Below are 23344 nucleotides of genomic sequence, written 5' to 3' on the forward strand. Positions count from 1 at the left end.
GAGTTCAAAATGTGTATTAGCTACTAGATTAAATATCTTATAAGGTTTATCATACTAAAATTGGTTCTAAACAATCACAATGTAGAATTTCTTGAAAAATAAGTATCATATGTGTGGAGTGACATTTTTACTACTCTGAAGAATAATGCTCACAATTCAAAATTAAAAACAAACAAGAAATTCAGAACACTGAGTGTGAGAGACGTCACCCAGGGAAACAGAAACATAAGAAATAGGAAAAAAAATACGTTTAGAGTTAAGACTCATAACTAAGGATTTCAGGGGAGAGTGAAGACAATGGGGAGAAACTATTCAAAGAGAGAGCGATGAGAACATTTTGTGACTGTGGAAAAAGATGAGCCCTCAGGTTCAGAACATATTCAAATATTCAGTATTATAACAATTGCAAAGTCTTTGCACAAAAAGTAGAAGCACCAAAGGATGACGCTTGAAAAACAATTTGTTATATTGAAAGGGAAACATTAATTTTTTGTGTAACACAATTCTATATTTTCCCTGTCTTCATTATTATTCTTTTTTTATTGTTTGTTTGGTTTTTGAGACAGGGTTTCTCTGTGTAGCCTTAACTGTCCTGGACTCGCTCTGAGACCTGGCTGGCCTCAAACTCATAGAGATCCACCTGCCTTGCCTCCCTGAGTGCTGGGATTACAGGTGTGTGCATTATAGCCCTCCATGAATTAGAGTTCCTATCACAATAACATATACCAGAAGACTGCAGAACATCTTCCAAATGTGGAAAGAAAAGTATCTGAATGATTTATGAGGCACATTATAATTGAATAGTGAAAGTAAAGGCATTTTCAGATATGTAAAGACTACAACCATTTGTAATTTATGAGACATAATTACACCTATTTATGGGGCATAGTAAAATACTTTGAGAAAAACAGAAAAGGGAAATTGGGATAAATAGCATTTAAGTCACCAAACATTGATGCTTTTTGTATGTTTTAATTCTTCTTGTTTTTTATGCATATAAATACATCATACATTGTTTCAGGGTATAGTTACCCTCCTGTGTTGTAGTGTATCAAAACTGATTCTTTTATCACGATATTTTGATTTCTATTGTTTAGCTTTCTTCCATCTTTCCTCCTCTTTCCCTTTCCCTGTGTCCCCTGAACTCGGCTCTAAGATCTTTTTTCTTTCTGTCCTCAAATAAGTAAGAACCTGAGGAATTTGTCTTTCGGTATGTGGCTTATTTCACTTAACATGATTTTCCCAGGCTCAAATAACAGCATCTCATTCTTTGTCTATGCTCAACAGATACACCATGTATGTTTGTGTATATATATGTGTGTATGTATCTCTCTGTATGTGTTAGTATATGATATTTTCTTTATACATACAATCATCTGTCCACTGTCTTCATTGATTCCATATTATTTACACTAAATAGTGCTGACAGTGCTACAATAACCATCAGAATGGAGATATATCTTTGGCATCTAATTTTTAAATTTTAGTCTCTTTGTAAACATTACTGGATCATATGGAACTTTGATTTTTAGTTTAGTTTTTAAAACAATATCTATACTGTGTCAGGATATATATTTTTCTTCCTCCACATCCTCACCAGAACCCCCACCACCCTTTTTCCCCCCTTTTTAGTATTTTTTGTACTAGACATACTAAAGGAGATTCGAGATTCGGTTTGATAAGGATTGTTATCATGTACTGCTGGATGGTTTCTATGATAGGAAAATTTATTGGTTGTCACTTCTATTGATAAAGGTTTTAGCTCTTGGTAGGCAGGTAGGTAGTTAATAGTAAAAGCTGTGGTGAAAACTGCCAATTGTTTACATATTTCACAGTGAGGACAGAGGCTGGGGTTAATAGAAAGATTAGGGATCAAAATGGCAGAATCTGGAAAACCAAGGGAGATAAAGGAGCCTGGAGGCTGGGTATGAGGTGGCCAAGCAGACCAGTCAAGAAGGACATTGTATCTCTCAACAGTACCCCCAACTCTGACTGTAACAAAGATAAATTATTAAAAACCCTGTGCCACGTTTTCTTCTTTTTACCTATTGTTGCTTGAGGCACTTGCCATTCAGCTGCCATTGACAACTTACAGTCAGTCATATTGGGAGGGTGAATATACCGCAGCTCAGGGGAGGTTTCAGAGATAGCCAGTGTCTTCCTTGGTATCTGCCATTCATGGTAAGATTATTCGCTCTCTACCCCAAAGATATACAGTCTCTGATAGCCTGCAAATATTACCTGGCATGGGATATTTCAGACATGATAAAGGAACTTTTAAGTCGTGATTCTTGACTTAAAGTCGTGACTGTTAGAGCCAGAGGTGGAGGGAAGGCCCAGCAAGGCAGCACTGTCCATTCACAACAGAGGAACTGCACATATGAATTCAGGGTGTTTGTGACACTGTGCATGAGATCTGAACAAGATAAGGCTAGATGAAAGCTCTGGGAGAGGAGGCGACACAAAGTCCCACACATAGCTGAGGAGGTATTGGCAATTGATGGCAGCTGGAAGAAGGAGAGTCGGTTTTCAAGAGTGTGGCCCTTTAGAGGCCACCCAGAAGTCTTATCCATGCACATATCAGCAGTGCTACAGAGACTCAGTGGATAAAAATAAAGCATACATGACACTGGTAGAGAAAAACTGTGTGGACTAAAAGAGGAATTAGAGGAGAAGGAATGATAGGTGAATTTTGTTAAAACACATTACATGCATACATGAAATTCTCAAAGAATGAAATAAGATCTTTATAACATACTTCACACTCACATGTGGAATGCATTTGCTTTGTGCATTAAGCTGCTTGGGAATACAATTAACCAACCAATCAATCAATCAATCAATCGAGAATGGATAAATAAATAAATAAATAAATAAATAAATAAATAAATAAATGCCAACAATAATGAAATAACATTAGACAGTTTGGAGGGATGATAAACGATAAAGACTAAATTCATATCTGTGGAAGTAATTCAACTTTGGAAACCAACTTTCAAAATGTCAATTGTCACTATAATGCAGGACTAAGAGGATTTCATTCACCAAGAAAGGATCAACTGATTTGTTGTCAAATAACAGACTATTATGTGCCAAAAATTACGTCACATCGGTTGTTTGTTTGTTTATATTTCACATTTGGTTTTTAGATAGGTGGCATTTGCTACTTCAGAAAATGACCTTTTAGGAAAAGAAAGTGGGTGAATCCAATTTTTAGCTTAGTTCTATGTTTATGAAATATTACTTAGGAATAAAGAGCTCAGTGTGGTAACAAGCCATTGCCTTCTCCAGGGGTGTTTCAGCCACTTAACTCTGTCCATTCAGAAGAGTAAAGATGTCCCATATGCAGCCCCACGAATCATCTGTATAAAGTGCTGGTGCTACTTTTTAAACTTTTTTTTTAATTGGTGTTTCTTATACATCTATTTCCCTTCCACCACTTCCCCCCCCCACCAGCCCTAGGTAGGAGAGAAAGAAGGCTAGAAGGGACAGGGGATGTAGACCTGCTGATTAGGGTCCTTGGTTTCTTTGGCACAATACCAGTCTCAGAGTCAGGATATACAGCAGTCCAGCTAACCAGCAAACCAGTGAATCAGCAAATATAGCAGCAGCCTTCTTCCTTCTCAGAGAAGCATTCTTAAAGCATCCTCTGAAGTTGCCTCCTCCTCCTCCCTCTGGGCGTATATTTATACCCTCTCAGAGTTCTCAGAATTAAACTATTTGTAGCTAGCAAAGACCACACCTCTCTCTGAGCTGCACGAGGCTGTTATCAGCTATGGATAAAATAAGGCAGTCCTATTTTAACTTGGATTAAAAGAAATTTAAATAAAGTAACTGAGTTTTTAAAGAAAACAAAATTTCTACTACAGTAAAGTGTTTTTTGTTTTTTTTTTAAATCTCTTCCACACTTTCTTCTTTAATTTCGTCCTTCTTTTCTTCCCCTTTTTTTAAATAATGCTGCTCCCTGCTCTGAGGAAAGTCTAAAACTCTTCACTTCTTATACTGAACAGAGCTAAAATAATTGATTTAAATACAATCTGGGCACTTGTTTACATAGTCTTTAGAGTAATACCCAAACACATTAACAGATAATAGAAAGGTGCAATACCCTGTTTAACTGCAAAAGTTCAACTTTTCCCATTATGCTGAAGATCCTTGGGGAAATCATACAGTTTGCTAGTCCTTGTTTTGCTTTCCTTTCTTGTTTTTCCTCTGGGATGCTTCTGGGATTTCTTAACATAAATGCTGCCACCATCACAAAGGCCTCAAAGAAAAGGGCAGAATAGCTATTTCTCCATTCTTAACTCATCACTTTTCTTGATTCTCAATAGAAAAATTAAAAAGTTATCATTTTATTTTTGAAAGTGTGTAGATAGTTACAAAATAGCAAAATAGTTACAAAAATATATGATCTTTCTGTGTACCTAGTATTCTGATGTCTTTCAGCTGACATCTTACTATACTTTTGGAAATTTCCCAAAAACTTAGACTCAGGAGCTTTTCCTGGATTTAATGAGTTGTTAGGTACTGTTACAGCACCAGGAGCATAGTGTGGCAGACAGGGCTGAGTCCCAGCCTAGTTCTGCTTACACATTTGTCTTCCCTCCACAATCCCCATTGTCACTGTGCTTGCTGTGCCTTTGGAGCCGTTTCTCACAGCTGATCTCACGACATGCCACCCTCCTTCGAGCTTTTGGACACTGTTGATTCAGGCTTTGCTATGCAGGTTGATTAGCAATGCCTTCCTTCCACAGTTTCCTTTCTCAAGGCACCTTGATTTCCTTGGATGGCTGACCCTCCCCAGACTAACTGTACACTGAGAACGTTTAGCCCCTGTCAGTTAATTCACACAACCTTGATCCAGCCACTTGTACAAAACCAGAATTTATCCCCTTTCATTTTTGAAACAGAAGTAAAACTGCACCTAGTTCTTCCTAGAGCTTGTACTGTATGAGGTCTTAAAGCATATACATCATGCAGTGTTGAAATCAGAATAAGCATCTATCTCCTCAAATACCTTTTTCTTTGCAACGAAAATGAGAATCCTTTCATCTGTTTTTTATTATTTTATTTTATTCAGCAAGGCACAGTTCCTGTGCTTTGTGGTTACTTTCAGAACTTTACAATGGCAGGACTTACTGAAGCTTGGAGCCTGTTCCACAAATTTTTCCTTCTATTTTAATTCAAAATTTAAGATACCTGTAGCTACATATATGGTGTTGGAATGACCTCATAATACAGGCATTAAATAAAATTAAAAAAAAAAAAAGGATTAGGAAACTCCCAGTACTCATTTGTAGTCCAGTGATGCTTAACAGTGAATATTTCAGATCTCCACAGCATATAATAGTAACCAACCACTTCAAAAATTACATAAATGATTTATTTTCACAAACACAATTCAATGCAAGAGTGTATTGATTTAGTATATATAAGATACAAATTAGTCTTTTGGTAGAATGAGACATTTATTTAACACTTGAATGGATTTCACGCTTTTATTTTTCTTTGCAAATTGTTCTATTTTCTTTGTGTTACTTTTTGAAAATCTTCTAGAAGGATATGAATACACATATTCACCTTATTGATTTAAATTATAAATTGTGAACCATAATTATGAGCATAACTTATTTGAACTGTGTTTGCTAGTCCATGAAATTAGATATGATGAGATGAGAAACCATCTCAAGCTATGTATTAAATAGCTTTGGTCTCTAAATAACTTGACCACATTTAGATCTAGCAGCAGAGGTAATCATACCTCCTGATGACTATTGGGGGTAGAATTGGTCTCATTGGTAGAGTTGTACCTTGGGACAAGAATTCTATCTCAATTAACTGTTGCCTTATTGCAGATCGTAAGTTCAGTTTCTTGCTTCCTGAATGATTGTTGCCGTATTTTAATCCGCAATTACTCATTGTGTAATTGAACTACAGAGGAATTTAATGAGGAAACATGAAGCCACATGAACAAGATGACAGGGTAAATGTTTAGACTTCACATGAGATTGGAAAGCAAACGTTTAGGAGAGTCAAAATAAAACCATGTCCTGTGTCCACACTGGAGTTGCATATGGTCCATTCTTGGAAGTATACTATATGCTTTGGTCAAGCATATGTGTTCAGTTTTCCCAGACTTTCAAGAAGATAACACTGCAGAAGAGAACTGGATAGGACAACGGCTTGGCTCATCAGTTCATTGCCTTAAATGCCTATGATGACATTTCTAGCATCTACACTTCCCTGAATGCATAATTCATTTGAGAAAATACTCAATAAACGTGCTAGTCAAGATTCAAATTGCCTATGTCATTTTTTTGAGGTGGGGGGATCTTTTAAAACCGTGTTATTCTTTCCACAGAAACGTCTTCTAGCACCTCGATGTATGTCACAACATTCTGGAGCATGTAAGTTGTATTTTGGAATTAGCTTATTTTACCTACAGGGAAAGTGTCAGAGAGGGAGGATGTTTGTGGAAGACTTTTTTAAGCTTAAGAAAGGCTAAATGTCAACCTCAATATGGATGACATAAATTCAGATTAGTGTAATACACAGCACTGCTTAAAACCTCTAGTTTGTATCTCTTTGCCTGTAAATTTTCTGAGCACAATGAATATCTCTATAAGAAATATTGGTTTGGAATCCTTTTCAATAATGTGAAAACTACATTTTCAGGAAAATTTCCTTGTGGTGGGGAGAATTAAAAGCCAGACTAGAGGACACGGGCCTCCCATCCCCACCACTGGGAACTCCTGACCCAGCGCACCTGGGTTGCACAGCCCTTCACTTTGTTCTCAGTTCCTGCCATTTAACTGGCCTAGACCTTGGAACTAATACCAATGTTGACTTTTCTACTTCTGAAAAATATATTCGCACATGTGGATACAGTGATTTTTTTTTTTCTTAAAGGAAACTGGTAACAAGTAAGATCGGGCATTAATTAAAGAGAGAAAGAAAATGAAAATCCCTAAATCTTGTTTCTAAACCACAGACCAGAAACAGCAGGAACTGTGTTGTCTGAGATGTAAAGCCTAAAGAAAGGAAAGATGGAAGAGTCAAGCCGTGCTCCCAGCTGGCCCGACATCCCCCTGTGGTGTCAGGCTGTCTGAACCAGCAGTAATTCTGAAAGAACAGGAATTATTAGCAGGAAGAAATCAACCCTCTGAGGTCTTCCAGGATGGGCATAATAATAAAAAAATAATTACCAACTCTCTGCAACATCCTTCATCCATGGATCTTATGGCATTTATCTAATATTTCTTAATTAAAATTCATGCTACTATATTTGAAAAGAGAATTACTATATTTTATAGATTAAAAATTGCTTTTTGAAAGGCTGTTCTGACTGAACTCACCCCACTTCTAGTTAAAAGTAAGAGTAAATACCTCTGTTTTTTTCTTTCTTCAATTTTTCTTTGTTTCTCACCAAGCAGGAATTATGAATAAAAACTTTTATTCTTATCTAAATGACACAAAAGGACCAACATTGGAATTAAAAAGGTGATATTCCCATTTTTATTGAGCTGTCAGCATTTTTAAAGAGCTTGGATACTTTTATTTGTGCTCAGATATTCTGAAAGCTAGTAAGTAACAGAGAATCATTATACAGTTCTGTGTTTCCTGGTTAAATATTCAGGCTTGGGTTTTTGTTGTTGAAGTTTTATGTATCTTGATCATTTTTTAATTAAGTTGGAGCACTTTTAATAATTTTTTAAACAAGGTGCTTTTGGGAAGAAAATGCCCCCCAAGGAGAAAGATGTCTTGGATTTAAAGAAAAAAAAAACTTGTTAAAAAGAAGTCTTTGAAATGTAAATTAGTTTGTATTTACTCAAATTATTAAGAACGAGCATCCTTTTATCTAAAAAGAAAGAAATGATTCAATGGTTACAAAGTGACATCAGTTGTATTAACATGCAGCCTTTTCATTATAATTTTGAGTAGAGTATGAGTGATCAGTCATAGCAACATGGAAACCAACAGCAGCCATGATAATACGGGCAGCTACTGGCCATGTTTCTCCTGCTTACCTTGACCCAGGCTCTGTAATTAGCCCTGCTATTTCTCATCTTCCTCTGTCTGCTTGGAGGAGGCAGGTTTTGCTGTTCATGGGTAAGCTGTTTTGTCCAAATGCTAGCGCCACTGATTCCTAGCTTTCCTACCTGAGAGGAGTTACTTTAACTTCATATGCTTCTGTTCCTCATCTACAAGGTCAGAGAGATGAACTAAGTGTTTAATAAACAGGGCTTCTTAGAAGACTTTGTGATAGGCAGGGAGCCTCTGGACACACCAACTATGCTATAAATGAGGGCACTGAGCTACAGTTAGTCATCTGCCCAAACCAGACAAATGCAACTGGCAGGCTTTAGTTTTTTCCATTCTAATTCCCATATCTGGGATGTTGTTTGGTATTCTTTTATATTACATTAACTCCAGTTGTCAGTTACCTGATAGTATACACACATAGCTAACTATACCTAGCTAACATGCAGGCTGCTTAATTTGAGGTAAATCAAAACGCAGTTTTGTGTTTCTTGTTTACTGTGATAAGACATACTATTTGCCAAAAAGGCATAGGCTACATTTCACAACCATTTTCTGATGATCATTTTGTAAAGGAAAGGTAAATCATTTGATAAATACTACCTAGGGGGACTTAAACCACTCTATACCATTATCTTACACCAAATACCACATGAATGGTCAAAATGATAATTATCAGCTAATTCTTTTTTGTTTGTTTGTTTATTTATTTTTTTTATTTAAATCTTTTATTTATTTTTTATTAATTACACTTTATTCATTTTGTATCCCCCCATAAGCCCCTCCCTCCTCCCCTGCCAATCCCACCCTCCCTCCCCTTTCTGCATGCATGCCACTCCCCAAGTCCACTGATAGGGGAGGTCCTCCTCTCCTTCTTTCTGATCTTAGTCTATCAGTTCTCATCAAAAGTGGCTGCATTGTCCTCTACTGTGGCCTGGTAAGGCTGCTCCCCCCCAGGGGGAAGTGATCAAAGAGCAGGCCAATCAGATTATGTCAGAGGCAGTCCCTCTTCCCATTACTATGTAACCCACTTGGACACTGAACTGCCATGGGCTACACCTGTGCAGGGGTTCCAGGTCATCTCCACAAATAGTCCTTGGTTGGAGTAGGAGTCTCTGGGAAGTTCCCTGTGTTCAAATTATCTTGTTCTGTTGCTCTTATCAGCTAATTCTTCTGCATAGAAACCATCAGTAGTGTTCTCAAATGATTTTTGAAACCTTGTTTTGAATGGTTTACTTTAACATTTGTTGATAAAATTCATGACAGCATTTATAACACCCTTTGTCTTTCATGATTAGCATCCCTAAGGACTGGCCAAAGGAAATGAAAGAGGCAGAGTTGATGAAAACATTGAAGCATATGTTATTCCAATGCCATTTAGAATATCATTCTCCCTACTCATTCTCATTTTCTGTCACCTATAATTGCATGTGTTTACAATTGTTTAATGGGACAAACACATTCAAAACTTTGTTCATCTCCAACTTTTAGAAAGTTATTCTTTCAGCTATGACCGACAGTCTCTATTTTCCTCGTTTATGGAAGGCACGTTAGTGTGTAGGAAACTTTTGCAGAAGGAAAACTTTTGTATAAGGATGACTGTATTTCCCCAGAAGATAGTAACCTGCAAGTGAGGGGTCTAAAAACTCTGTGGTACTGATTGATTCGAAATGGGTTCTTTAAGGCGTATGTGTTGTCATTTTGTTGTTGCTAGAAATGAAAATTTTTTAACTGTCTCAATCATAAAATGCTGGCTTTAAATGACTGCTCAGAATTATTTTCTCTCAGAAGCATGTGGATTTTTGTTCTTATCTCTGGCTTGACAGGAAAATGAATATCATGTCATAGTCATATGTCATGTCATAGTGGTTGTTTGAGTTGGAAAACTGGGGACCCTGTGCTTTGTTTTGGTTCTGTCATCAACTGGAGTCATCAAATTGTCTTTCTTTTCTTGGTTATCAATATTTTGGCCTGGATCTTTTATCCACAAAGCAATTGGGGTTCAATAAGTTTATCTTTTTGGTTATGTCCCCTTTATTATACAGAAACTGATTGAAGAACACTCAGTTATTGTACAACAAAATAAAGCAAAACCTTTTTCTTTGCCTTCAAGCTTGCTAATGCCACAGTGTCAAGCCACACTACTGTACATGGATAATTCCAAGTTTCTTGACTTTGTCCCCTTCCTTTGAACTAGTTAAGCCCAGGTCTCAGCGGAAAGATCTGGCCACATTCTGCTTTAAGAATCAAACACCAGAGACAAGTGAAAAGAAGAAAATATATTTATTGTATCCACACTGGGCAGACAAAGCATCTATAGACAAGAGTGCTGTCTTCAAGGTGCTAGCTGTAACTCCGGCATTACACAGGTAAGGTCATAGAGCAGACACAGGAAGTTTTTACATGGGCTCACAGACATGGCCAAATTCTGTGGTTAATCATTATCTCCTGTCTAAATCTGGGGAATCCTAATGGCGTCAAAATAGGACGAAAAGCTTCCTATTTCTAAAAGTTTAGATAGGCTGTGAGAAGTGAAGCCCACAGAAACATAGTTTGGAAAAGAAGAAGAGAGCTGTTCAGGATAACAATCAAGTCTTCAAGTCATTCACTATTGTTACACTCAAAGTCTGCTTTCCTCCATTGGTATTTTGTATATCTGTATATCTGATTACCACCTACAATCCATGACGCTATAGTCAGTTTTCTCCCCTTTATCGATCCTTGATTCCTGCTCTGAAATGATTCTCTGGCCCCAGACAGCTATGTACAGAAAATTTACTGATCACAACCGCCATGCTTTTTAATAGAAGGAATGAAATTGTCATGAGGATTCAGGGTCCATTTCCACTTGGGGCATTGTTTTTAACTTCACTTCATGAAAATGAGTTAGCAAAGTGACAGACAAAAGTGAGTGAGGTGAGGGACAAAGACAAGTTTATTTTATTTTTTTTTTCATTTTATGTATCTAAAATTATGAAGTCCACAAGCCTAAACTCAAGTCAGTATTGGTTAAAATGGCCTTATACTCTCTCTCTCTCTCTCTCTCTCTCTCTCTCTCTCTCTCTCTGTGTTTGTGTGTGTGTCCATGCCTTTTATGGATGGTCTGCTTCAAGGCAAGGTCCAATGAATTCTGATAACTGCCCTACGCAGAAAACTCTCAATAAGTATTATTAAATATACAAAGATCTATAGGACCTTCTGAAAGTCAAGAAGTAAAAGCTAAGTACAAAGGGTTCAAATAAAATATCCCACTCTTTGCGTCCATAATATATTTGTAATAATTTACGGAAGTATCTTCTCAAACAGTTCTTGGGATTTAATGGGAGAGTGTGCAAAACTTTGGGCACACACAGAAGCTACAGAGAAAAACTTTGACACCACTGATGCTACACCAAGTGTCAGGATTTCTGATTGACTTTAACTGGGGTTTGGCCTGGTAGCTGGTTGCTTCTATTTCACTCTTTCCAAATATACAAGGCTCAGTCAGCTTGAGAACCAATATTAAAATAGGAAATTGTTCCAGAATAAATGAGCCCCCAAATTTGCATATAAGCAACAACCCTCAGAAAACACAATATAAAAAAGTAAGACCTCAAAAAATGTATGATCTGGAACATGCATTGGAATTATCACCATTATCATTATGAAATAAAGTTTATTGTGTCTCCTTTCACCATATTGGCTCTTAGGCTAAAGAGCTAAAATGTTATAGTTTTGCATCTTTTAGTGACTGTTGTAAAGCGCTAGTTACTGCCAACCATATAGTCAAACATATCATTTCTTCTAATAAATTTGGATGTAAAAGACCACAGAATCACTGAAGTCCCCACCAATAAATTTATGTAAAAAGAGTCAGACAACCACCTCTCAAACCCAAAATGTCAAGCTTGTAAAAATAGTATTCTTGGGAGTTACATTTGATCATTTGTTAAATATGGGGATATAAAATGTGGAACTCCACATTCAATGCTCCAAATCCCTGAGCTGGTTTAAAAGGTCAGTGGGAGCCCAAAAGGACCTGACATTTTACCTTTAAAAGTCTGACTTTTGGACTTAAGACTTAACAGCGTTTCAGCCTGAATGACCTGAAGGATAAATACAAAGCTGGTTTCAGAAAGCAGGGGATCTTCTAATTTGTAAGATGGCATTCCAAGAGCTTTTTCCATTAAGAACTCAATCGACTGAAAAATGATTTCCTTGGGTATTCCACAATATTCAGTGCTAGTGTAAATTCTACACAGGAGGTGGGCCATGTGTGAAGTTCAACATAGAAAACACGGCAGTACAAAGGAAGGGAGCTAACTCAAGGGGCACAGACAGCTGCTGAGCACTGTAAGCAATGCGCACTGCCTCAGCTTACCCGGTTCTCCTGCAGGTGGACACCACTCACTCGACAGACAGCCATTAGCCTTTCATTTCTTGAAGCAGGTTCAGCGGCTCTGTCAAGTGATCATTATGATAAAGGATTATTTATTGGGCGCCAACTGGGTAGGTGTTATGGAAAGACTAGAAAGTAATTTTACAACAAATGTCTTACTGTAAATTATACTTTATGTATATTTACAATATTTTTGTAGGACCAAATGACTATCCTCTTTTGCATGGTTTGCGTAAAAATGTCCCTGTGTAAAGGAATGAAGGATTAGAATTACGATTCTAGAATCACTTTTGCATATTTCATACATGGGTGCATATGTGTCTATGCAAAATATTAAACCTAGGCTAAAACTGACTGAGGCATGATATACTAATTTATATTAATTAAAATGAAATCTATTTTTTGCCTTATTGATAAGATCACTAACATTCTTTTGCTAAATGAAAAGTTAAAGAGGATGACCAAAATACAATTATAAATTATCTACTCAGAATGCTGCCTTTAATAATATAAAAATATAGCTCTTTTGAAGAGATGGAATTGTTCTTGTCTATGATGGTAATTAAATTGATGCTTCCACAAGACTGTTTTTAATAATTTTTATTTTTTCACAATGTATTCATTATATATCCTGATTGAAGCCCCCTCCCTCAACTTCCCCAGTTTCACCATCCCTCCTTCTTCCCCTCTATTCGTTCCCCTACTCCACTGAAAGGGGAGTTCTCCACTATTGCCATCTGCCCATAGCTCGTTAAGTCTCATCAGGACTGCCTGGATCCTTTTCCTCAGTGGCTCGGCAAGGCTACATCACCAGGAGCGGTTGATCAAAGAACAGTCAACCAAATTCATGATAGAGGCAGCCCCTGCTCCCCTCACACAGAGATCCAAATGGAGACTGTGCTGCCAATTGGTCACATCTGAACAGGGGTTCTAGGTCTTCTCCATGCCTGGGCCTCCCATTGGTGCATCAGTCTCTGCAGGACCCCCTGGGCTCAGATCCTTTAACTTTGTTGGTCTCCTTGTCCCCTCCATGTCCCTCTATCCGGCAAGATTTTTCTGAAGAGTATTTAAATGTAAGTCAGATTGATGGCCATATTTCTCTTACTGAGAGACACTCTAGGCTAGATTCAGGAACTGAAGATAAACTTTTTTGCTCTAGTTTAGCAGTCATATTCAAAAAGCGTCTGAGGCATTAGGGATCTCAGGTGGCTTTCTCCAGCATCATGTAAACTTTCAGATTTTTCATGATTTATGAGCATCCATTTTCAGTACCTACTTAATATTTGCTGGGCCTATATTACATGCATGCCCCTACAACAGTATTTGTGGGACTACAAAAGTAAATATGTATCCTACTCTTAATGTAATTTTCTAAAAATAACAGTTAATAATTTCCACATTATCTTTTAATTGTACATGCTATTAAGTAGACATCTATAGTCTTTCAAGTACAAAAACTGCTAACTACTGGGTAGTAAACACAAATTACAGAGGCTTACACTGGCCAATGTGAGGCGGTCCTTAACATTCATGTTTAAATGTTACATGTTAATCTGCACGGTACAATAGAGGTACCACGGAGGCCCCACTGTCCTTTTTGAAAACCCGAGAGAGACAACCATAAATGGTATCATGGACTTTTTTAGCCCCTTTGAATAGCTCATTCAATGGGACATTGGAGTAGACTTTTAATGGTGAAGGAAGGATGAAGGCTGTGCCCAAACGGAAAAAAGAAATGTCTTCTTTCCCGTTTTTCTTTGTAGACTGGAATAAGAATTCAGGAGGAGAGGCTAGGTAGGAAGTAGATAGAAGTGTTGTGTTCTCAGCTTATTTAAGGTTTTGAAGACTCCTTCCTAGTGTTAAAGGGAGGAAGCAATTGGTAAATATATTCCAAGAAAGGAACTGGACCAGGGCAAATCAAATTCTATTTTTAAAAACAATTATGTCAAAATCAGCCAATTGGTGTAACAAAAATAAAGTTATTTTAATAGAACATTATCACAGGATCAATGTCTCTCGCCTGAAAAAAAAATAACAGTTTCTCCTTCATTCCGACAGTTATTTTTGATACTTGCTTCTGCTTCACCTCAATATAATTTCTCAGCCAGGTATTATTATGCTGTGACAACCTTCTATTCCATTGTCATTGTGTCAGGTTATTGAAAAGGATAATAGGCAGATATATTTGCCTTTAAAATGTTAAGAAATAAATGGCATTCCAATTCCTTATTTATAGAGAGTACTTCTTAATTTCAAAGAGTGGTTTTGTGATAATTATATTTTTATATTGGTAAAAAAATGAGCATATGGCAGTAGTACAGTTCTATTTTTTCTGAATTATTTTATTTTATAAAAATAGAAATTTAATAATCATCACTGAAATGACTATATTAATTAAAGTAAGAAATTTGTCATTAACCTCTTGAATATCCGATTTTTTATTTCCTAATTAAATAATATGGTAAGATGTTTGGAGTTTTTCTTACACTTGAATGACAGACATCAGATTTTATCTCTGGCCTGTAGTTTCCCTATAATGAAATTCTCCTTTTCTCAAACAATCTCAACAAAGAGCCAAACACGTTAGCAGAGTACCCAAGTAAACTCTTTGATGTATATCGGAATGCTGTTAGAATCCAGTAACTAACTGTTGAGAGACTTGACAACGGTCTTGATGAATGATTAGTGTTGTAGACATTTTCTGTTGTTTTCTTGATAAAAATAAAGGACAGCAGGAAGCTGTGGGGTCACCACTCCTCTGCAAAGACACGATAAACAAAATCTTCGTAATTATTAGATTTATAAAAATTTTAAGTCTCTCAACAATAAATGCTAATGTAGGGACATGTAAACTCCATTCACGTGTTATTTTCTAGGAATTAAATTTAGAAAACCTTTTGTAATCTAGCAATACATAGTACAGACAAGATAAATTTATGATCAAATAATCTATAGAGATTAAAATACATTAACTTAAAAAAACTTTAACAGTAATAGATACTAAAATAGTGTATAAAGAACAGGTTGAAGAGGGATAACAAAAATGGTATTAGTTAATTTTTAAAGCGTGCAAAAATTATGCCATGTATTATTTATAGCTACATTTATTTTTAAAATAGCCTGCAATGATGCATACCTGGACTGATGCATCCTAATTTCAGAAAAGGGGGTTAGTTCTCAAGAGGAAAGGGATAATGTGATGAACGAAGATAAAGGAACTTCAACATCATTTTAATGTGGATTCCTTAAGGAAAAAGAAATGTGCTGCCACAGAAGGGAGGCAGAGTTGCAATTCTTTTACATAAGTTTGTGGATCAAATCACCGCCTGGATTTCCTTTTATGTTAAATTTTTTTTGGTAGTTAAAAAAATGTTGGCAAAATAATTGCATATTTTCCTATTTGTCACCCTGAACATTCCCTACATTGAAGTGTTTTCCTTTATTGAGCTTCTTTAAGCAAAGGTAACGGAACTCTGCACGTCTCCAGGCAGAGGCTGCATTCTAGGAGTTTGAGATCAAGTAAGACGCCTTCAGTGTCTTATGATCTAGTTAATGCTTTATCTATAAACCCTCAGCTACTCTTTAGCAAGCTTCCTAGACCCAACAGCAGTTGTTTCTTTGGTTAGCAAATGTGCTATTATCTCTTCGTAATAACACTTTCATCCTTGGGCATCTCTATGATTTGCTGATTAGGGTTTTGTTGCTGCCTGGAAGATAGACTAATAGAATTGGAATCCTTTGTTTCTATAGGGTTTATTAGTAATTTTAAGCTGCATAATTCTGAATCAGTTATATATATATATATATATATATATATGTGTGTGTGTGTGTGTGTGTGTGTGTGTGTGTATGTATATACACATCGGTTTTATATATATGTCCTAGAAATATATATAAGGCCATATATATATTTCTAGGACATATATATAAAAGATATATATCTTTGATTCACACATTTGTATATTTATATATATTAATTTATTTCTAGGCTATATAAATATATATATATATTCAAATGTATGTGTGTATGAGGGTGTATGAAGAAAGAGAGGAGAATCAAAGATTGTGAGCCATTTGTAAACAAATACTAACATACATTTTTTTTTAAATAATACCTATTACCATTGTTATTTGGTCAGATTTTGGTATAAAAATGCAGAAATATGGTCCGTTAAACCAAACTGACTTGGAGTTTGAGAATATTTTATTTATATTAAAATGTTCATGAATTACCCTTTGATAAAATTAACCTCTCTTCCCGTCTAGTTTCTCCTCCATCCTCACATTGTTTTACCTTCCCAACACCATGCACCCTTTTGTTTTATAAAACAAAACTAGTAAAAGTCTTATCATAGGTCAGCAGAGGTTGGATCTTGGTTGTAACTATCACTTTGCCTACCAGGCTGCCATGGCATCCAAGCTAAACCACATAGGCTTAAGAAAGTCATTAATGTGTTGGCTAGACGGTTTAGTGAGTACAGGCCCCTGGCACCAAGGCTGGAAACCTCAATTTGATCCCAGGGATCTAGCTACAGAGCAGAGAGACAACCACCTCCCCCAAGTTGTCCTCTGACCTACACAGGTATTCGATGAACATGTTTATGTATATCTATTTTTGCAATACACGTCATGCATGTATACCTGAGAACACACTGATACGCATTAATAATAGTAACAACATACAATAATAATAATAATAATAATAATAATAAAATTGTTTAAAAATACATCCATGTTGTGCAGCCCACTGACACCTAGGCTGTTTGAATATTCTACTGATACCTGATGTTTGATTTTTTGTGAGAGGCTAGGTATATCCTGGTTTACCACGGCCTACTTGTGTCCAGCTTAGTGTGTAAAGCTTTCTGCCATCGGAAGCAACCCCCAGCCTTTATTGCAGGCCTACCAGCCACATTTGCTTCTCCCAGTTCAGCGAATTGTTGTTTGTGTAACCTTCTATCTGCCTCTTTCTTTAGCCCTGTCGCCTCTTCTGTCTTTGGTGACTGGTTTTCATGTATCACCATCGGGCTTTATAGAACAAACAAGCCTCTAAAGACTGCTGCTCTAAAATTTCTCAGGCTCCAGATCATAAAATAGCCAGTTACATTCCCAGGGGAGTTTATCTGGGCATAGAAGACCCTCCTATATTGCTATAGTTAGCAATCTTGATGTAAGTGTTCTGCATGCTTCTGCATGCAGTGTTCTCAGGGAAGATGAGAGCAGGTCAGACGGTTATTTCAAATGGCATGCTCTTCTACCAGGAATTCATACTGATGTCCACCAAACACTTAGAATTTGTAAAAGCCTTTTGCTCTGTCTTGGCACTTACACATTGGCTCTTTCTAGTCAGCTCTGATGATGATAAGAGCAAAGGGGAGTGAGAACAAGTGGATGATTGTAAGTTTGGGGACTCTTTGTGGCCCACTGTCATCATGGAGTTGTTGCAGGAATAGAGGAATCAGAAGAAACTCAGAAATAACCACCACCAAAAAAGCACACTGTTCCAATATTTATTCATATCTGCTGAAAATCATCACATCCATCTTCCGTCAGACCAGAATCTTCTTAATACTACCTTCGTATCCACTCAGAATGGCATTCCATGATGGCTGGCTTAAGCTCACATGTGAGAACCTCTTGCCTGTTTCTCTAGTCTCTTTCAAATGCACAGTATCTTAGTTAAAATCTTTAACTGTTTAATCATTTTCTCTCTTTTCTCTGATATCTTCCTTCCTACCCTCCTAGTCTCTCTCCCACCTTCTTTCTCATTTTTTCCCTCTTCCCATTTCTGATTCAGCAATTCAGAACATTGGAGAATCGAGCCCAAAAATACAAAGTTTCCCTTAGAGTGGAGAAAATGGGGGATATTAAATAGCACAAGGCAGAATGTTCTGTGACAAGAATCGGGATGGAGAAAGGCTGGCAACGTGTTTGGAAATATTGCACAGGTCATGGAAAAAAGAAGACTGGTTAGAAAAAAGACAGTTGTTTTAAGACATGTGGTTGTAACCATGGAACACTAGCTCACTCCATAAAGAGTATGGTCCTGGTACTTTCCTTGGGCACTCCTAGGTGAATGTAGTCAGGACCGTGACCCAATAAATAAATGTGTTCCCAAAATATAAGGATCTGTGTCTTTGTGTTCAAAGGGCAAGTCACTCTCAGATCCACAGGCACATAGACACGTGGGCACATACATTCACATATCTAATCAGTATATTAGACCTTGACTTTGGAAAACTTTAGTGGCTGTCTGACATGTTGCTGTTCATTACCTATTCTACCGGTGATAAGAACACTTATGGATGTGAGCATTAGTACCCAGGGCAGTGATGCAGCTATACTCTAGTTTCTTATTCAGCTCAATGAAGGTCCTAGTTTCATTTAAAAGCCTTCTGGACAAGTTCAACATTTGAAGAGAATTGCAGATCACACATATTGGACAAGGACTGGTTTCCATTTCATTTATTTTCAAGTCTTTCAGACCAGCACATGTAACCAAAATTTTTATTAATCCAGGGTTTCCATACATATGAGGAGGTGATGCCAGGTGACTACTGGGGCCCCTTCAAATACTACCAATGTTTAATAAAGGGGGAGCTTAATAATAGTTGGCCTTCTGAATTTATTAAGGACGAAGATGCAAGAAATTGGATAAACCTTCAAAGCTGCTCATATAAATGCAAATAAAAGAAACAATATAAGAAGCAAAAGGGACTACATTCCTAAATTCTCTGTCCACGGAAAGGACAGGATCAGAGTACGTAAAAATGACCTCCCAACTGTCTGTTTCTTGAACCCGTGAGAAGGCAGGCTGTGCACAGCCCACCCTCCAGATGTTGCATTTTAAAGCACTTATTGACAGGGACTTTTTGAAGTTCGGCTGGTACTACTTTACTCATTGACTCATGTTTAGATTTCAGAAACAAATGAACAAGCTGAAAGTCATTCTTAAAGAAAAATTCCTTCCTGCACAACACAGTCCATAAACCAAGCTGCAACTCTTGCATTTTTCACCATCTGGCCCACAGTGTGAGATGATATTAGTAGCATGTCAGGAAATTTTCTCCTCCTCTTTTCAAGAGAGAGAGAAAGAGAGAGCACAAAGAGAGAGAGAGAGGAGAGAGAGAGAAGAGAAAGAGAGAGGAGAGAAAGAGGGAAGGGGGAAGAGAGAGAAAGAAAAAAAAACAATCCCAATCTATAACATGAAGAGTATTAAATGAAACATCTGCCTTCCTGAATGAGGAGACGAACTTTGCAGTCTGCAAGCTGCTGGTGTTTGTCAAGTATATGTTTACATTGCTGACTGCTGTGAATTTTCAAGATTGTGACATGAAATTGACTCACTAAAATATCTTATTCAAATTTTTTAAAACACATGTTTCATTTCTATTTTTTTCTTTTTCTTTCTTCTTCTTCTTTTTTTTTTTTTTTGTCATTTTCCTCCTTTAATGTCCTTGCTCCTGATAGAAGGCTTTGCCGAATGAGACAGCAAGATGTCGAGAGTCCCATGAAGCTGACACGTTTGGTCTGATGTAATAGGGTCTGCCAAGAGCTGGCACAGGCCTCTTGGTATAATCCTCAGGGCTAACAGATGCCAAGGCAAGTCGGAATTTGTAGACAGGATGATGTTACCCAGGTTGTCAAGGAAAGTTGCTTCTGCTTGGTGACTGATTATAAGCCTCCCTATTTCATTACACAGTGAACAAAGACCAGTAGGATAACAATTGTCATCACAGAATCACTGCAGGGCAAGCAGCACTCAACCTTATAAGGGACTTCAGTCCGACCAAGGAGAGCTCTTAATGCATCTGTAAACAGGTTGTGCTTGTGTACTCACTAACAACACACATGCCCAAACAAACAAACAAACAAAAAACTTTTTAAATTCGTACAAGTTAGTACCCGGAAGTCTTTGTTCTGTTTTCCATTTCTGTCATAAAGTCTAGCTAGTAAACTCAAAGCAAATATATAAATAGAGCCATATTCACTCTACTCATTCATTCATTCTGTAGGAGGATGGCCTATCATCACTTGCCATTAAATTTCACCACAGAATATAGTTTCTTGTTGGACACGTCCTAAGGTTCTATGGATGCTCTTATACTATTTCCAAGGGTCAAATAGCTATAATATTAAGTTCATCCTTCTGTGTCTCTCTTTATAACATATCAGTTTTTATAACATACAAGTATCAGTCTTATCGATGATATAGGCAAGTGCAAGAGAAACTATAATGCAGAGCAACATGGTGGGCAGTTACAAATTATAAAGAAATTATAGTATCCCCCCAAAAGAGAAAATTAATCTTGATATGGATGTCCCAGCAGATCTTTAAAAAAATAAGCAACAAGAAAAATATGTTTCCCAAATCAAAGTAGAAAGGTAGAAATATAAAGGTTTTAGGCAAAGGTCAGAGTGAAGAAAGAAGAATATAAGTCAGAGAGAGAACCAAAAAAAAAAAACTCACTGTCAATGTATGGCCTAGTATAAAAGTAGGAAAGTTGCAGGGTAAGTTTGACCAGATACTCAGAAAAACTAACAAACTAACTCACCTAGTGTTTTGGTCTTTTGAAGGCAATTGAAGGCCATGGAAAATTATTAATGTAAGAGTTGTATAATCAGATGTTCAAATGTCCAACCATCATTGGTGTCTCTTCTGTTGGGATGATAGGTTAGGAAATCAGTGCCAAGATCTAGAAGTAGAGAGAAGAGCAGGATGTATTTCCAGCAACTGAAACAGGGAGAAGTATCAATTAATGTTGGAAATGGCTGGAAGATGGACCGTTCAGCTATATGAATGGGGCTGTATTTATGACACCACTATAAAAAGAGGAAGAAACAGGCTGAGTAACCCCTACTACCATTACCATTGCTCCCAGGCACTTCTTGAAGCTCTTGAAAGACATTTCAGACACAAGTGCTGAAGTCGGACCATGCAACAATATGAACCAAGTTGGTAGCAGAATATGCTCAGGCCAAAGCCTAATCCCATAACTCCTGGGGCTCCTTCTCCTTTAAGCTTCTCTTCAGCTCAGCGACCACTCTATCTTTTGCCATTCAAAGATCATCTTTCCCCCCAAAGTAACACCTAATATATTTGGTCTGACAGTTAGTTATTTCTCACAAGCTCTGGGGGTCCCCATTACAGGTATTGTCTCTATATCTTACCCCAACCAAGCAGCCTGTATAGAGTAGATTTTGATGAGTGTTTGTTTGGTGATTTTTAATCATCCCTAAGGTCACATTTTGTAGGAAGTGCAGCTTTAAACAAATATTGGAGAAAGCAGGACTGTCAAACCCTAAGGCTTGTTTTCTTCAATGGGAGGAAATGAATGATGCCTGGTTGCCTGGAATGCTAGAGTGAAAAAAGTGGCCCATCAACCTGGTGATTCTTGCTCCTCTGTTAGGGGCCAGCCTCCACCTGAATTCCCACGATATCCTGAACATCATTCAAGGCCTAATTCTTCGGCTAATGAAGCACATTCCTATGAAAGAGACCCCATGTACTTTGGATCTTCTGCGAATAGAATCTATTCTTCCCCTAGGCCCACTCTGAGCTCTGTTTATCAGCCAGTAGAATTCATTCTTATTGTAAAGGTCACCAGTCAGTTTTCCTCTGTTAAAATGTCTAAGAAGAGTAAACCCAGTGCTCTCAGAGGGGTTACTGCCTCCATTCTCTCTCAAGTTGTCAAGTTTCATTCTCCAGCTGTCCTCACTGCACCCTACCACCACAGTGAGGCTTGCATGCAGGTGTGTGTGTGTGTGTGTGTGTGTGTGTGTGTGTGTGTGTGTGTGTTCCCCTATGTCCCTGACAACATTTCCAAAGTTGCCTTCAGGAAAATCTTTTTTTTTTGTCTTTTCCCTTTTTCCATCAAAAAGCCTAACAAAGCAAAGAAGTGAACAATAACTGGAATGGATAGAAATGATAAAGAAAGAGGCTTTGTTCACCTACTTACAGTTTATCTTATTCTTGAAAAGTGAAAAGTGGTTCTCCTATCCGCTGTAGGCATGAACGAAGTGGTAGAAGAGGAGGCACAAATTATTTACTAGTGATCAAATATTGCTATTTCTACTCATTGTAACTTTTGCTTTCCAAGTATTATGTTTGGTATTCATGTTCCTTCTTCTACTTAAAGCGATGTCTTCAATGCCTTGTCACCGTTAGCAGACCAGACCATGTCTTAAAGCAGTGGCTTATTCTTTTCATTTGTGTGGAAATGTGTGCCAGTGCTATATCCCCCAACCAAGGAGCTCGGGTAGCTAAGCAAACCGCTTCGTAAGTAGCCAGTCAATGAGCATGCCAGTTGCAGTGAAGACGCCAATGTTTGTACTTACAATCCTGGAAAATACTTCAATATACCAAGTCAACTTTCTGGTGATTTCAAAGCATTCCAGAAAGTTTTACAGGTTTGAGAAAGTTACCCCTTGGGTTTCTTCAGGAAGGGAGGGGTGGGAGTGACCAGGAGTACTGTTAGATCGTCACTTGCATTTCAACTCAAGCATTTATTTCTTAACTTATATTTTTATTTATTTGAAAGAAATATTTGCGGGAGGTGGAGGGGAGGTCTGAACCTAAATTGAAGCCACCTTTCTCACTGGGTAATGGATACATCGCAGTTCGGACAGAATAAGGTTGAAAAGTCATGCATGACCCTGTAGCAAAAAATTCAAAAATTGAGTCTCAACAATGCTGTTTGCCAAATGCATTACATTAGCCTACCTGGGAAGCTGCAACAAAATGTGGCTTACAAGACTTCAAATGGCAGGAGAGTAGCCTTCCCTTGGCTTTTGCTGTTGTTGTTTGTTCGTTTGTAATGGCACTTTTTCGGGAAGCTTCATCCTGATGACCTAGTCATCTCCCAAAGTCCTTACCTACTAAAAGGATCACAATGGAAGTTAATTGTCAGCATCTGAATTTTTTGC

This window comes from Psammomys obesus, unplaced genomic scaffold (genome assembly GCF_907164565.1).
Source record: "Psammomys obesus unplaced genomic scaffold, mPsaObe1.curated_primary_1811, whole genome shotgun sequence".
NCBI classification, from domain to species: domain Eukaryota; kingdom Metazoa; phylum Chordata; class Mammalia; order Rodentia; family Muridae; genus Psammomys; species Psammomys obesus.